Source organism: Pleurodeles waltl, chromosome 8 (genome assembly GCF_031143425.1).
Source record: "Pleurodeles waltl isolate 20211129_DDA chromosome 8, aPleWal1.hap1.20221129, whole genome shotgun sequence".
In the NCBI taxonomy this organism is placed as follows: domain Eukaryota; kingdom Metazoa; phylum Chordata; class Amphibia; order Caudata; family Salamandridae; genus Pleurodeles; species Pleurodeles waltl.
The window spans coordinates 1299419984-1299434913 of NC_090447.1; positions in this window are offsets into that span (position 1 = coordinate 1299419984).

The window sequence follows — 14930 nt, forward strand, 5'->3', positions numbered from 1 at the left end:
ACGAGTAGTTATCTGCCTTGCCTGGCAAGTAGCTGATGAAATTAACAGAAGATTTGTAAACATTATTACTAGACAAGCCTGCAGAATAACTTAACAGTTCTAGTGTCTTTAACTTAACTTTTAACTCAGGAGAGATGTGTTGGCCTACCTAATTTAACTTGTGCAGCTCAACTCCTATTTTGGGCATGGTGGCTGGCCCCTGAACTGGTCTGGGCATGGAGAGGTGCAGATGGGCTTGCCTTTGGTGTGCCAGCCGTGAGGACGTGCTTGCCCACTCATTTTTACACTTACTGTAAGCAGGCCAATCAAGGATGAAAGAAACCTAGAGTGCTTACCCCTGTTCTGGCTGCAAAACAGCAGCAGCACCGGGCAACCAGCCCTTAAGTGCAAATAACCCTCCCAGAAAATATAAAACCCCCTGTGACTTCCTTTGTAAATAAATTTAAAAAATGTAAAAAATATTGTGGTGTGGAGTGCAGTAGTGCAGAGTAGATTGACATAGAGCGCATTGGTTTTGCATAAAGTGGTGTAGGGTGGAATGACATACAATGCAGTGGCATAGAGTGTAGTTGTTTAAGGTAGAGTGACATAAGGTACAGTGGCATAGAATAGAGTGATGTAAAGTAGAGTGCCGTAGAGCGGAGAGGCACAGGGTGGATTGCAGTAGCATAGAGTGCAGTGGTGTGGAGTGGAGAAGAGTGCCATGGCATAGAGTAGCTTGTTTCAGAGTACAGGGGAGTGGTGCAGCATTGCATACAGTGGTGTAGAGTGGCATAAAGTGCAGTGTTGTAAAGTGCGGCACAGAGGAGAGTGACAGAGTGGATTGGCATAGAGTGCAGTGCCATGGAGTGCAGTGGCATAGAGTGGAGTGATGCAGAGTAGAGAGGCGTAGAATGTAGTGGCATATAGTGCATGGGCATGGAGTGGGTTTGAATAGAGTGATGCAGAGTAGAGTGCAGTGGAATACAGTGCACTAGTACAGAGTACAGTACAGTGGTGTGGCGTAGAGTGGAGTAGTGCAAGGTCGAGTTGAGTAGTGCAGGACAGAGTGCAGTGACACAGAGTGGAGTCATGCAGAATAGAGTGGCATACAATGCACTGGTGTAGAGTGGTATAAAGTAGAATGGTGCAAAGTAGAGTGCAGTGGCGAAGACTGCAGTGGCATAGAGTGCATTGTGTAGAGAAGAGTGGCAGAGAGTTCAGTGGTGGAGATGCAGTGTAATAAAATGCAGTGATGTATACTATAGTGCTGCAGAGTGCAATGGTGTAGAGTAGAGTGACGTAGAGAGCAGTGGTGAAGTGTGGAGTAGAGCAGTGTAGAGTGAAGTGACAGAGTGCGATGGTGTAGAATAGAGTGCAGTGCCATAGAGTAGAGTGTTGCTGAGTAGTAAATAGTGGTGTGGAGTACAGTGTTACAGAGTAGAATGGCATAGAGTGCCCTGGTTTTGAATAAAGTGGTGTGGAGTGCGTTAGCATAGAGTGCAGTGGTTACAGTAGAGTAATGCAGAGTAGAGCTGCATAGACTAGAGTGATGAAGTATACAGTGCAGTGGCATAGAGTACACTGACATAGAGTGGAGTGGAGTAAAGTGCAGTGGCATAGAATAGATTGTTTAAGAGAGTAGTGAAGTGGCATAGAGTGGAGTGGTGCAGATTGGAGTGAAGTTGCATGGAGTGCAGTGGTTTAGAGTGCAGTGGTGCAGAGTAGATTAGAGTGGCATAGCATGTATTGGCACAGAATGAACTAGTGCAGAGAGTAGTAGTCCAGAGTGCATTGACGTAGAGTGCTGTGGCACAGAGCAGAGTGGCACAGAGTGGAGTGGGGTATAGTGGAGTAGTGTAGAGTGGAATGGCCTAGTCTGGAGTGGCCTCAATGCTGAGGCCCAAAGTGCAGCAGCATTGAGTGCAGTGGTGCAGAGTAGATTAGAGTGGCATAGTATGGATTGGCATAGAGTGCATTGGAACAGAGTTGAGTGGCATAGAGTGGAATGGTGTGGAGTGGTGCAGAGTTGAGTGGAGTGGCCTAGAGTGGTGTAGAGTATAGTGGCAAAGAGTGCAGTGGTTCAGAGTAGAGTGGCGTAGAGTGGTGGGGAGTAGAGTGGTGTAGAGGGGAGAGGTGCAGCATATAGTGCAGTGGTGTAGAGTACAGTGACATAGAGTGGAGTGGTGCACAGTGAAGTAGAGTAGAGTGGCAAAGAATAGATTGGCTTAGAGTGGAATGGTGCATGGTAGAGTGGAGTGGTGCAGGGTACAGTGCAGTGGCATACAATGCAGTGGTTTAGAGTGCAGTGGCATTGTGTGTAGTGGTGCAGAGTAGATTAGAGTGGCATAGCATGGATTGGCATAGACTGCACTGTGCAGAGTAGAGAGGTCCAGAATGCAATGGTGTAGAGCGCAGTGGTGTAGAGCATAGTGGCATCAAGTGGAGTGGCATATAATGGACAGGTGTAGAGTGGAGTATCCTAGACTGGAGTGGTGTAGAGAGCAGTGGTGAGTTGCAGTGGCGTAGAGTGTAGTGGTGCAATGGTGCAGAGTAGATTAGAGTAGAGTGGATTAGCATAGAGTGCAATGGCACAGAGTGGAGTGGTACAGAGAAAAGTGCAGTTGCAGAGAGCAGAATGGCATATAGTAGAGTGACATAGAGTGGAGTGCAGTATGGTAGAGTGGAGGGGCCTAGACTGGAGTGGTGAGGAGTGTAGTGGCGAAGAGTGCAGTGGTGCAGCGTAGAGTGGTGTAGAGTGCATTGGCACAGAGTATAGTGGTGCAGAGTAGAGAGGCATAGAGTGAAATAGCGTAGAGTCAGTGACACAGTGTGAAGAAGCATAGAGTGGTGTGGCATAGAGTGGAGTGGTGCAGAGTATACTGCAGTGGGGTAGAATGGTGTAGAGTAGAGTGGAATGGCATAAAGTGGAGTATGCATGGTGTGGTAGACTGTCATTACAGACACCACATCTTCAATTGCCCAGATATACAGTTTTACTGATAAAATTATACAGCGCACAAACGATAATGTGTGGAAATTACATCACGTAGTGTATTGATTTGTTTTGAAAATACTTGTTTCCACCACACTTCAGCATTTTTAAAAAATGGGCTTTATTTCTTCTTTCCTAATTCTGATATATTCTCAAATATCTGCACAGGTCATATACAAACATTTGAATTTTGTAGTGTGCTAGAAAATAATAACATCATGCAGGCTTCCTCCAGCACAGCCCCATTAGCCAGCATGATTGTGAGAGAAAGAAAAGTCAACACCAAGTAAACACCAAGCTTCATTGGAAGACAGACCCTAACATTTGACCTCTGTCTTAGAATGCATAGCAACTGTGACATGATAAGAACAAAACTTAATGGCCTGTTTACAGAAATCGAGCACTGGTGGAAGGGTATGCTGCACGGGAGGGATGAACTCAAGCTGGATAGCCTAAAACAAATAATCCCAACAAATAGAAAGCAAGCAAATGTGAGTTGCAAACCAGAAATACAATGGTAAGCAAGGGGTGGAATGTGTTCAGAGGGAACCTTTCTGAATTTCCCCAAGATGTCTTTATCAAACCAGACAGCAGTGATGTCTTGTAGGCTTCAACCTGAAAAAAGAGTGGAGCAGACTCAGAGTCTGAGTGATGTAGGGCTTCACCGGCAGCACCAGTAGTGACTCAGACATTGTCTAACAAACACCTGCAAAGTTCACGGCAGCCCACTTAGGCTCAACAACAAAAAAGAGAATAAAGGCAAAGTAAGGCACATTTGCTCCGTAGCTGAATCTGAGCAGCTTTAAAAAAAAAAAAAGGACAAAAGCTATGGTGGACATCTCCCCTCTTCCCTTTCCCCAGCCTATCTGTCACACACTCACCTGGTTCCAACTGCGGGGACGACACTGGAGCCAATGCTGGACCCTCACTCCCAATCAGGAAGAAGCGGGGCCCCGGAATAGTACTCCTAGGTCCAGACAACTTCCAGAGGTGGAAGAGGGAAAGGGGCAAAATAATAAAAGAACACTTGCAGTAGTGGTTCTGCTCAGTGAAGGTGCTACTCTGCTTAACAGGATTGTCACTTCTGGGACCTCCTGATTTAATCGAAGGTGGATGTTTGAGAGGCAGCACTTCTGTTACCCTCAAAACGCAAAAACCCAAAATACTGGAAAAAAACAGAAATAGGCAATTACTTCTGTTATCCTCAAAACGCAGTATACTGGAAACAACAAGAATAGGCAATTACTATCAATGCATCAAATTCTCTACACAGGATACAATACAATGCTTCAATATTTAACACTTACAGATTTCTTACTAATCATAACAATGGAGCAGATCTGGAACTCTCCAAGAACAACTTGAAGTAATTGAGTTTTAAGCACTCCATGAGTAAACACAGAACACAGATTGGGGTTAATGACACTCCCAAGATATCACTCGGTACACAGATTGAAATCAAAAACCAGGTTGCTCTGGGCACATTGGTTGGAATATTCATAAACTCCAAAGGTATGTTTGAGACCAGGTTACTCTCAGAAATAGATTACAATTGGAATTAGGAAAATGCGGAACAAGACTATACGTGGCACAAGGTTGGAGATACCAACACTCTCAAGGTTGTACTCAACACATTGGCTAAACTCAGAAATGAGAAAACGTACAAAACAAGATTTGTTGTGCACAAGGTTGGAGTTACAGACACTCCCAAGGTTGTACTCTGCACATTGACTAAACTCGGAAACAAGGCAATACATTAAACAAGGTTACTTCTCGGCACAAGGTTGGATTATTGACACTTCTGAGGCTGTGCTTCAAACATGGATTGGAGTTAGAGACACTCCCAAAGTATGCTAGAAACAAAGTTACACTTGATACATAGATTGGAGTCAAGAGCACGCCCACGATATGCTAGAAAACACGCTTACATTCAGTACAAGGCTGGAGTCAGGTGCACTCCCAAGGTGTGCTAGAAAACACAATTACGCTCAGTACATAGGTTGGAGGTATAAGGTTGGTTCTAGAGACAGTCTCTAGTCTATGAGCAACACAGTTCAAGAGCCAAGACTTAGAGAGAGGGTCTAGACTAGTCAGGATAAGAACGAGATAGCAGACAGGCCTGTAAATACTACTGAGGATTAGTGTGCACTAACCTGGGGGTAAGCACTTAGCCTGGACTACTACAATAGTGGTGCTGGAAGCCAGCAGGCGGGTTGTTGTAAGAAGTTCAAGAAGGGGTTGACTCATAGCTCATGGAGGGAGATACTGGAGGCATTACTGAAATCAGGATTTCAGAGTCTTCGGAAAGAACTTGGAAGACTAGAGAGCTTGAAGGTATCCAGGTGACTAGAAAGAAGAGCGCAGGGACAAGGTTGTACAGGACTGAAGTAATGAAGATACGGGCGACTCGGAAGATGGATGCAAGAATGAAGCTTGCGCTGGACAAGAACACAGAAGGATCTGGGCAACTCAGAATGTGAGTACAGGGAAGCTTCTTGCGCTGGACTTGACAGGCACTTGTGCGGGTCCAGATACAGGTACGAGGCCAAGTCCTGACGTGAGTTCAGAGGGACTATTTTACAGGAGCCAAGAGTGTTCCAGAGGTGCATGTATCTCACATGGAGGTTTCCAAAGGAACCTCGGAAAAGTAACATGTTACATACAAATGAACATGATTTAACAGGCAGCAGGTGCAAACGGTAATTGACAATAAGTACAACATAACCCAAGTGGAGGATGGTATAACCCAATGGTTCACAGAGGAAACATGACTATCTTAAAAGGGCATATGATATCTTCAGGTGATAACTGGCCTAAACTTCCATAGCAAAGGAACTGAAGGGCCAATAATTCAGGCCTCTGGGGAGGGGGAAGCCATGGAGTAGTTGAGACAGAAAGGTGCCACAAGGAAAGGAATAAGATGAGGCTGATGAGTAGTACCCACCTCACATACAGCACAAGATTTAGTCATGATATTAGAATATTGGGTCATGTTCACCAACAACAATGAAGGAGGCAGAGGTACACCTACACCTTCATTGTCCCCATGGGCCTCGCCCACTGCTCGACCAGTTAGATTAATGGCCCTGTTCTAATCATGTCCTGGGCCTTGTAAATGCCACCAAAACTAGAAGCCAGTACCTGAAACTGAAAACCTCCCATGTCCACCACAGTGTCGTCAATGGCTTAATTTATGGCTCCAGGCAGAGGATGACCCCTGCCAGCCAAAACATACTCAATAGGCAGAAGGCCTCAGGCCACTCCTTCAACTCCCCAAAGAAAAACACAGAGATTCACACTGTTTCGTGACTGAGCAGCATTTGCAATTGATTTTCAGCTGCTCACTCTTCTTTTTCACCTTTTTCTTTTCCCCCCAGGATGGGAGGGCAACAATCCCATTGATACCAGCCACACCTGGAATTGGTAGTGGAGTTTGGGAAACATAAAAATTCAAAACACATTTCCAAAAGAAACTATGCATATGAACAAGTTAATTTTAATCAATGATGAAGGCTAAATTCCTCCAATAACATAAAAATTGTCTGTCGCAGCACCCTGGGGGAGTGTGCTAGTTGTTTCTTTTTTGTTTTATTAAAAGGTAATACCCATGCCTAGTAAGATATTAAAAAATTATGTCAAAATCTTTTTTGTGGAATTCTCAGAGGGATCTCTAAACCATCTAAGGCCAAGCCTCTGTGAACCCCTTTAGCCTGGAATCGACATTTGGGAATGTAAAGAACTCCACCTTTAAACTTTGAAAGTTTGGGGGAGACATTTTCTGTCCAGCATGTTGAACTAAGAGGGTGCACCTAGTTAGGCAATGTGGAATTTTGACATCCACAGTTCAAATGCTCGGTGAACTAGGTGAAATCAAGAAGAAATGCTGCAGCTGGGAGAAGGTACCTTTATGAAGCTGAGGTTTAAAACATGGTCATCAGACATAGGTCATGCTGTCCCTCATTCTGTTTTTTCTTTTGCAAGCTTCTTGGACCTTCTGAAGTCCTATGGGGACTGTTGGTAAGCTACATCAACCTTGTGCTCCGTTACATTGGCCAACAGATTTTGAACCACCAGTAGAACAGGTTTAGCAGACATGAAAATCCACAGCACATATCAAATCACATCTTCAATTCCACAAGGATAGACCATTTTTCAGATAGATCATGTGGAGTCCCTTCAAAATAAGGTAAACACAGTAATTTCCACTACCAACATCATACATAGGTATTTGGGCGGCCCTCCTCTTTGCTCCAAAAACAAATTTACAAGGGTGATATCTCCAGCCTGCCAGTAAATGCACCCTTCATAGTAATCATCCTCATATAGCTAAACAGAAATTGTGGTTCATCAACATTGGGGAGATTGGAAGACAGGGCTTTAAAACATCAAATGTCAACACATAGGAGGAGTAGGTGATCTCTTTGCCCACCCTCTCACGACTGTCCATGAACAGGGTCCTCTATGGACACTGCATTGCTCCTCTACTCTACTGTTTATAAGGTCACACCTGACCAAGCGAAGTGCCTTTAGGTTCAGTTAGCACTGAGAGAAATATTTCACCAGGATATATAGAAAACAAAAAGACACACAGACTAATGTTTACTCGTTTTCTACAACCATTGACCCAACAGAGCAGCTCAGGAAGAAAAGGGTACTCTGTGCCTTATTGCTGTTATGAGAGATGACTAACACTCCACTCACAGCTTTACATGTGGAGTTACTGCAACCCTAAGCTGTTGCATGACTGTAGTAGCACAGTTACATGCAAGCTCCTAAACTTGGAACTCCCACCTGCAGCAATACTCTTGCTTTACTCTGGACTGTAACCCTCTCCCATTTTCGGGTGACCACAGCCATTGGACATGCATTTGTTATCCCTCATCATCCTAGAAGGTTTCCCATGAGCATATTGTTTAGGTGTCACAAGTTTCTCCTTAGAAAAGGTTTGTTTAGCCCTTGTCACTACTAGGTCACCAGTGCAACCCTCATATTGAAGCCCTGTGTGTTTTCTGGAAGTATCTGTCAGTTTTTGCATGCACCTATAGGGAGAGGGCCATACTCCACCCACCCGCCCCCTTGCATCTTGCTCAGTCTCTATTATACTCACAAAGTCTATCCCCTTAGGTACTCCACTTCTTGGGAACTTCAAAGGAAACCCTCACCCTCCTTCTTTGGGGCAGGGCTCTACATTTCCACCACATACCTTTAGGTGCCCCATCACTAGGTTGCTACGTTACCCAGGGACCTCCCTCTGCCCTCCATATTGTGCTCTGGAACACCTTCCCTGAGTTGGATCACAGAGACCTGGGGAAATTCTTCCATTTACTTTCACCATTTTTAGACTGATTCTTAACCCAATCTTTTGGTGGCTACTAACAGGTTTTGTTTGGGCACAATAGAACACTCCTAATGATCAGCTGCCATAGTAAATTCTTTGGTGTCAGTGACCTTGCTATCCACCAAGCGGTAGTTACTCTCAGCAAAACAATTACTCAGTATATGTTTTCTGCAGATTATATAACAAAAGGTTGGCTTGCCTCCTTAGTTTTAGGAAGAGCCCATTACAGCATGATGTACTAAAAAACATATTCGGCTCCATCGACAGAGCTGTACCTTTGGAATGCAGAAGATACATTTTTAGCTCAAGCTGAGGTTTACCATGGTGGAACATCACTGAAACTTTGAGCAAGAAGGTGTGGAACATTTTGATAAAAGTATGTGGTAAATGTAGAATGCAGCTTTAAAAACAATGCTTTTGAAACACAGGAGCAGACTTTATTCATATGATGTGGACCTGCAGACACATTGCTGTTTACTAAGTGAGGCTTTCTCCCGACTGGCCCAGATGACTAATGTTGACCTCGACCCGAACCTGCTCCTGGCACTGTTGGGTTACACACGTAATCTCCCTAAAAGCACCAGATGCTTCACCACCATTGCCCTCCTCTTAGCCAAGCATGCAATCGCAATACATTGGGGTAGTTGGCATCCACCCACGGTCAAGAACTGGCTCCATAGATTGACATATTGTGACAGCAAGCAATACACCCCCCCCCAGTACCACGTATGCTGTGATTACACACCACACCACACCTCACCTGCCACTCTCTCGTCTCCACTCTCGGTTAATGCCACTTAGGCATCCTCGGGGGACCTGCGGATGATAGGCATGTCACACACATTGGGACACAGAGGCCCTCATTCTGACCTTGGCGGTCTTTTCGCAAGACCGCCGAGTTACCGCCGCGGTGAAGACCGCCGACCGCGGCGGTATGCCGCTGTGCGCATTCTGACCGCTGGGAGCGTTCCGCCGGGAAACCGCCAGCAGCCACACTGGCGGTCGGCGGGAAAGTGGAGACTGGTCAACCTCCACCGCCACGCCAGCAGAACACCGCCCACAGAATTACGACCCACATTTCTGTGTGGCGGTCTTCTGTTGGCGGTCTTCTGTTGGCGGTCACCTCCCCATGGCTCCCGTCGCCTCCCGGAGGACCAACGCACAAGGTAAGTTGATCGTCCGTGAGGGGAGGGGGTGGGGGGGTGTTGTGTGATGTGGGCGTGCATGGGGGTGTGCGTGTGAGTGTGTAGAGGGGGTGTGTGAGTGCGTGTATGCGGGCGGGGGGTGCTGCTGTGTCTATGGGTAATGTGTGCTGTTCGGCAGGTGCGCGTGTCTGCATGTATGTGTGCGGGTATGTGTCCCCGTTGTGTATGTGTGTGTAGGGGGTGTGTATATGTGCATGTTGGGGGTGTGTGCATGTCGGGGTGCATGTATGTGCATGTCGGGGTGGGGGTGGGGAGGGGGTTCGTACCACCTCTGGGGGGTGGCAGGGGGGTGGAGGGTGTGGGGGGAGGACTCGGGTGGGTAGTGGGGGGTGGGGGAGACCCCTATCAGTGCCAGGGAAGGAATTCCCTGGCCCCGATAGTGCTTACCGCCATGGTTCGCACGGCGGTTCCCGCCCGCAAGAAACCGCGGCGGTAGGCAGGGTCATAATACCCTTGGCGGTCTTGGGACGACCGCCGGGCCGGAGTGCGCAAACTCCAGCACGGCGGTCATGACCGCCGTGGCGGTCGGAGTGGAGAAGTGGCGGTCGGTCGCGGCGGGGACCGCCGCGGTCAGAATGCCATTTTTAATACCGCCGGTCTGTTCGCGGTCCGACCGCCGTCTCTCCGCCGACCGCCAGGGTCAGAATGAGGGCCAGAGTCTCCAAACACCCCACTCCCCACCAAACCCGAGCTATCGACTCGTCTACACTTTGTACTAGTTGTGTGTGACACACTGTGCCCTTTGTCATAAACAAGGTTTGGTATTTCTCATTTTTCGATGGTTTGCTTATATCATCAAACTTCAGACTTACACACAACATCTGCTACAGCACTTCAGTGCCCTACAATAGACTATTATACCTCATCAAATACTGCAATGTCCCCTTATTTAGAGTTCCAATAATATTGGCAAGTGAACCCTTTTTCAGCAGATATGACTCTAATTATTCAGCAGCTTGCACTGTATATCGCTGCTTATTCAATCTGCTCATATGACATTGTATCAATATTGTGACTCATTATATGTGTTTATGTGAAAAACTTTCAACAAATACACTAGAAAAAAATAATACTTTTATGGCTTGAGAATCAGTGAAGTAATATTATTTTGTCAGACATTGTTTCAAACTCTTTTAAGCCAAAGATGTCCTATCTATGCAATTTTTAATTTGCTGCAAATGGCTCACAGATTGCAAAGGGAAGCACAAATAAACTTAAGTGCAGCTATAGCAGTAAGACTGACTGAACCTGTTGGTGACCATAAACATTTGAGAGAAATTAAAGAAAGATAACAACTGTATCAGAAGCCTAAGATGGAAGAAACAGTATTCAGTAATAGTGTTGAAGGGCGAGTCGGAAATAAGGCTTAGGACGCTTAGGTCATGGTCGAATTTTGGCGTTTATTACAAGACCATATGTGTTCACTGCAACAATACCAATGCTTCTCTTGATTTTCTCTTCCTTAGGGAGGTTCCTGTGTATGTGGCTCAACTGTGACCAGGGAGTGACGGTTTTCTCTTGCTCTCTTTCCTTCTCTTAGAATTCTTGCTGATCTCCCGCCATCATCCTCGGGGAATAAAGAGACACTACAGTAAGTTGTTTTCTTTTATAGAATGCAACACCACCAACACACCCATGTGGTGTCACTCATCTGGGGAACAGAGTGTTAGGATTATGCCCTTGGGAGGGGTGGATAAGCTCTCAGACATTTACCATTGTATAGTACTCATGCCCGAGAACACCATGGTGACTGGAGTAGATGCTGTATGTCTTCAGCGGGACACTCACCTCTCCCCGGTCTGCATGGTGCAGAGAAGAAAGAAAGAAGTGGTCTCAGAGGCAAGCCAGAGAAAAAAAAAAAACTCAGAAGAAAAGGGGAAAAGAAACTCACGCCAGAACAGAAATAAGAAAAACTGGAAGTATACCACAAAATAAATCCTCCCCGTAATATTCACTGCTGGCCCTGGTTCACTCACGCGAGGGCCACAACTCTCCCTGAGTTGTGGTGGGGTCAGCGAGTAGTCAGGAGGCGATGGACACCACCATTCTTCTGTCTAGGTCTTGTCCTCCTCCTCCTCCTCCTCTCTCCGATCGGTGTCTTCCTGGTCAGCTTCCTCCATTGGGTTGCGCTGCATCTGTTTGAAGCCGAGGCAGTTTTTACAGCCTGTATCTGACACACCTCTCCTTTGTTGTTCTTGCTTCTCAATATATCTGCTTTCTCTTTGTTCATTTTCTCCTTTATGTTGTCTCTGCTCCTTCGCCTCGCCACACTCTATTTTCTCTCGCCCTTTTACATCTGTGTTCCGCCCTCCTTCCAGTTGATCTTCCGGGTGTATCCAATGGAATTTGTTGTTTGGGGCGTCACTTCCGGGTCTCCGTTCCTGCAAGCAAAAGTCTTTTGTCACTGTTGTTGTTTTCATATCGCTGCCCTCCTGACATCTGTTTTCCTTCACTTCTTGTTCCAGAAGTTGTGTAGATTGAGTGGAGGGGAAGCGATCCGTCTCCGCACCTAGCGACCCACCAGGTAAGGAGGAGTTTGGAGAGGGAGTACTTTCACATACCTTCACCCTTACTTTCTTCCGTGGAAGAAACTAACTGCAGGGGTAGTGGGACAGGAAGTCAGCGTTAAATTGTTCTTTTACTGTTCTATGTAATATGGTGACTCTGTAAAGCTATAGGGCTAAGAACCATCTAAGGATGTGTGAGCTTTTGCCTCTATTATGGGACATCCACTCCAAAGGGGCATGGTCCATGTAAAGGGTAAACACACAACCCTCTAGATAGTATCAGAGGGTCTCTACTGCCCATTTGTTGGCAAGGGATTCTTTTTCTATGGTTACATATTTCTGTTCACGTGGAAACAGTTTTCTGCTTATGTATAAGATAGGTCTCTCAGCACCATTTTCGTCTGTTTGGGAGAGAACTGCCCCCAAACCTACCCCAGATGCATCTGTTTGAAGGATGAAAGTTTTCCTGCAGTCTGGGCTTTGTAAAACCAGTTTCATCATGAGGGCTTGTTTTAGCAGTTGAAATGCCCCTACGATGGCAGGTGTGGGTTCTTTTAAGGCCTTTTCTGCAATTTTACCTTTTTTTAGGAGATCCATTAGGGGGACTGCTATCATGGAAAACTGAGGGATGAACCTCCTGTAGTACCCGACTTAACTGAGAAATGCTCTGAGGTTGTGTTTGGGCATGGAAAATTAGAATTGTTTGATTGCTGCTACTTTTTCAGTCTGTGGTTTGATCATACCCTCCCCCAGGAGGTACCCTAAGTAATTGACAGTGATGGCTGCTAGATGGCTCTTCTTGGGATTGACTGTCAGGCCAACTGAGCCTAAGGCATATGATACCTTCTCTAAGTGTTGTAAATGCTCTTCCCAGATAGAACTGTGGATATTGATATCATCTATATAGGCAGCTGCATACGTTTTAATGCGGGGCCATCACGGTGTTCATCATTCGTTGGAACGTAGCTGGTGCTCCATGAAGTCCAAAAGGAAGAACAGTAAACTGAAAGAGCCCATCTGTGGTAGAGAAGGCGGTCTTCTCTTTTTCAGCAGGCTTGAGTGGTACCTGCCAATAACCCTTACAAGGGCCTAATGTACTGATGTACTGTGAGGTGCCCAACCGTTCTATCATTTTGTCTACCCTGGGCAAGGGATAAGAATTAAACTTGGAAATTTGTTCACCTCGCGGAAATCTATACAAAACCTGATAGAACCATCAGGTTTAGGAACTAACACAATGGGTCAGTTCCAGTCGCTTACAGATGGCTCAATGACTCCAATCTCTATCATGATTTGGACTTCCTCTTTTATAGCCTGTCTTCGGGCTTCAGGTATACGATATGGTTAAGGCACACAATCCTACCTGGTATGGTAGAAATAGAATGCGTATGTCAGTCCTTCCTGGGAGGATGGAAAAGGTAGACAGGTATGGAGATAAATACTTGAAGAGCTCTTTTTTCTTGTCTGGACAAGAGTCACTGATATACTGTCAGAAACTTGGGTTTTTTGTCTTCACAGGCTACATGAAGGATGGGGGTTCGTCCCACCCATTTTTCTTTAGCAAGTTAATGTGTTATATCTTTTTTCTTTATTCAATTCTTGCCTATAGGTTACAGGAGTTACCACCTTCAATACCTTGTAGGGTCACTGCCATTGACACAACATTTTGTTAGTGGACATCAACAGCAATACCATATTTCCTACAGAAAACATTCTTAAGATGGTGTGTTTCTCATATTGCTCTTTCTGAGACCGCAGAGGGTGTTCCAAGTTATGTCAAGCTATCACAAGGATTTGACCCAAACAAGTCTTCAGCTTAGTGACATATTCCAGTAAAGGCTTGGAATAGTCTTTTTTGTGTTCCCAAGATTCCCCTGCCATGTCTAATCGAGTGCGTGGTTTATGACCAAAAATGAATTCAAAGGGGAAGAACCCGTGCTGCTTTGCTTTTGGCTTCTGATCAGAAACAGGGTTAGGGGTAACATCTGGTCCCACTTTCGGGTCTCCAATTCTAACAGCTTCTTCGAGGTGGACTTTAATGTGGCATTATACCGTTCGACCAGACCATTCCTTTGGGGGTGGTACGCGGCCTGCTGATCTGTTTAATACCAAGTTGTCTACAAATTTGTCTCATAAGATGGGAGGAAAAAGGTGTGCCCTGGTTGGTCAGGATTTTGCGGGGAAAACCTACTCTGGAGAAGACGTCTATCATGGCTTTTGCTATTAGAGTGGTGGTGGGCCAGCATAGGGGTATGTGGGAATCTGGTTGCGTAATCAACTATAACCAGTACATATCGATAGCCGCTTCTGGTAGGAAGTAAAGGACCTATTATATCCATAAGACTGATTTGCATATGGCTGGGTCCAAACTGGAATTGCATGGCAAGCAAAAAAACTAATGGATTAAACCCAGATCTGTATCTGGGGGTGAATGCTTGATTTGCTCTGCATTCCGTCCATCATCTGTTGTTTTTCATATTATGTCCATGCCTGCCAGAGAAAATGGGACTTCGATAATCAGCAGGGGTCTCAGGAGAGTCTTCTTGGGGAGCCTTATGCTAGTTTTCTGACAAATAGGACATTCCTGGCAGTATCTTTTTACTTGGCCATATATGCCTGGCCAATAAACAAAAACCTCAGATTGCATTTTCTGTCTTTTCGGGTTAAAAATTCCTCCCTAATAAATGGCTATGTGCCAGGTATAACACATTTTCACGGAAAGGGGTAGGGACCAATAGTTGTTGGGGGCAACTCTGAGTGTCTTTCCTGTTCAATAGCCCTTGTCGATTAATAAAGTGGAGGCCTACCACCTGGAGATCCTTTTCTTCATTGGCCCTTTTCCAAGCCTCTTGAAACTGGGGCTCCTCTCTTTGGGCCATCCGGAAGTTTCTGTCAGACTCCCAGAT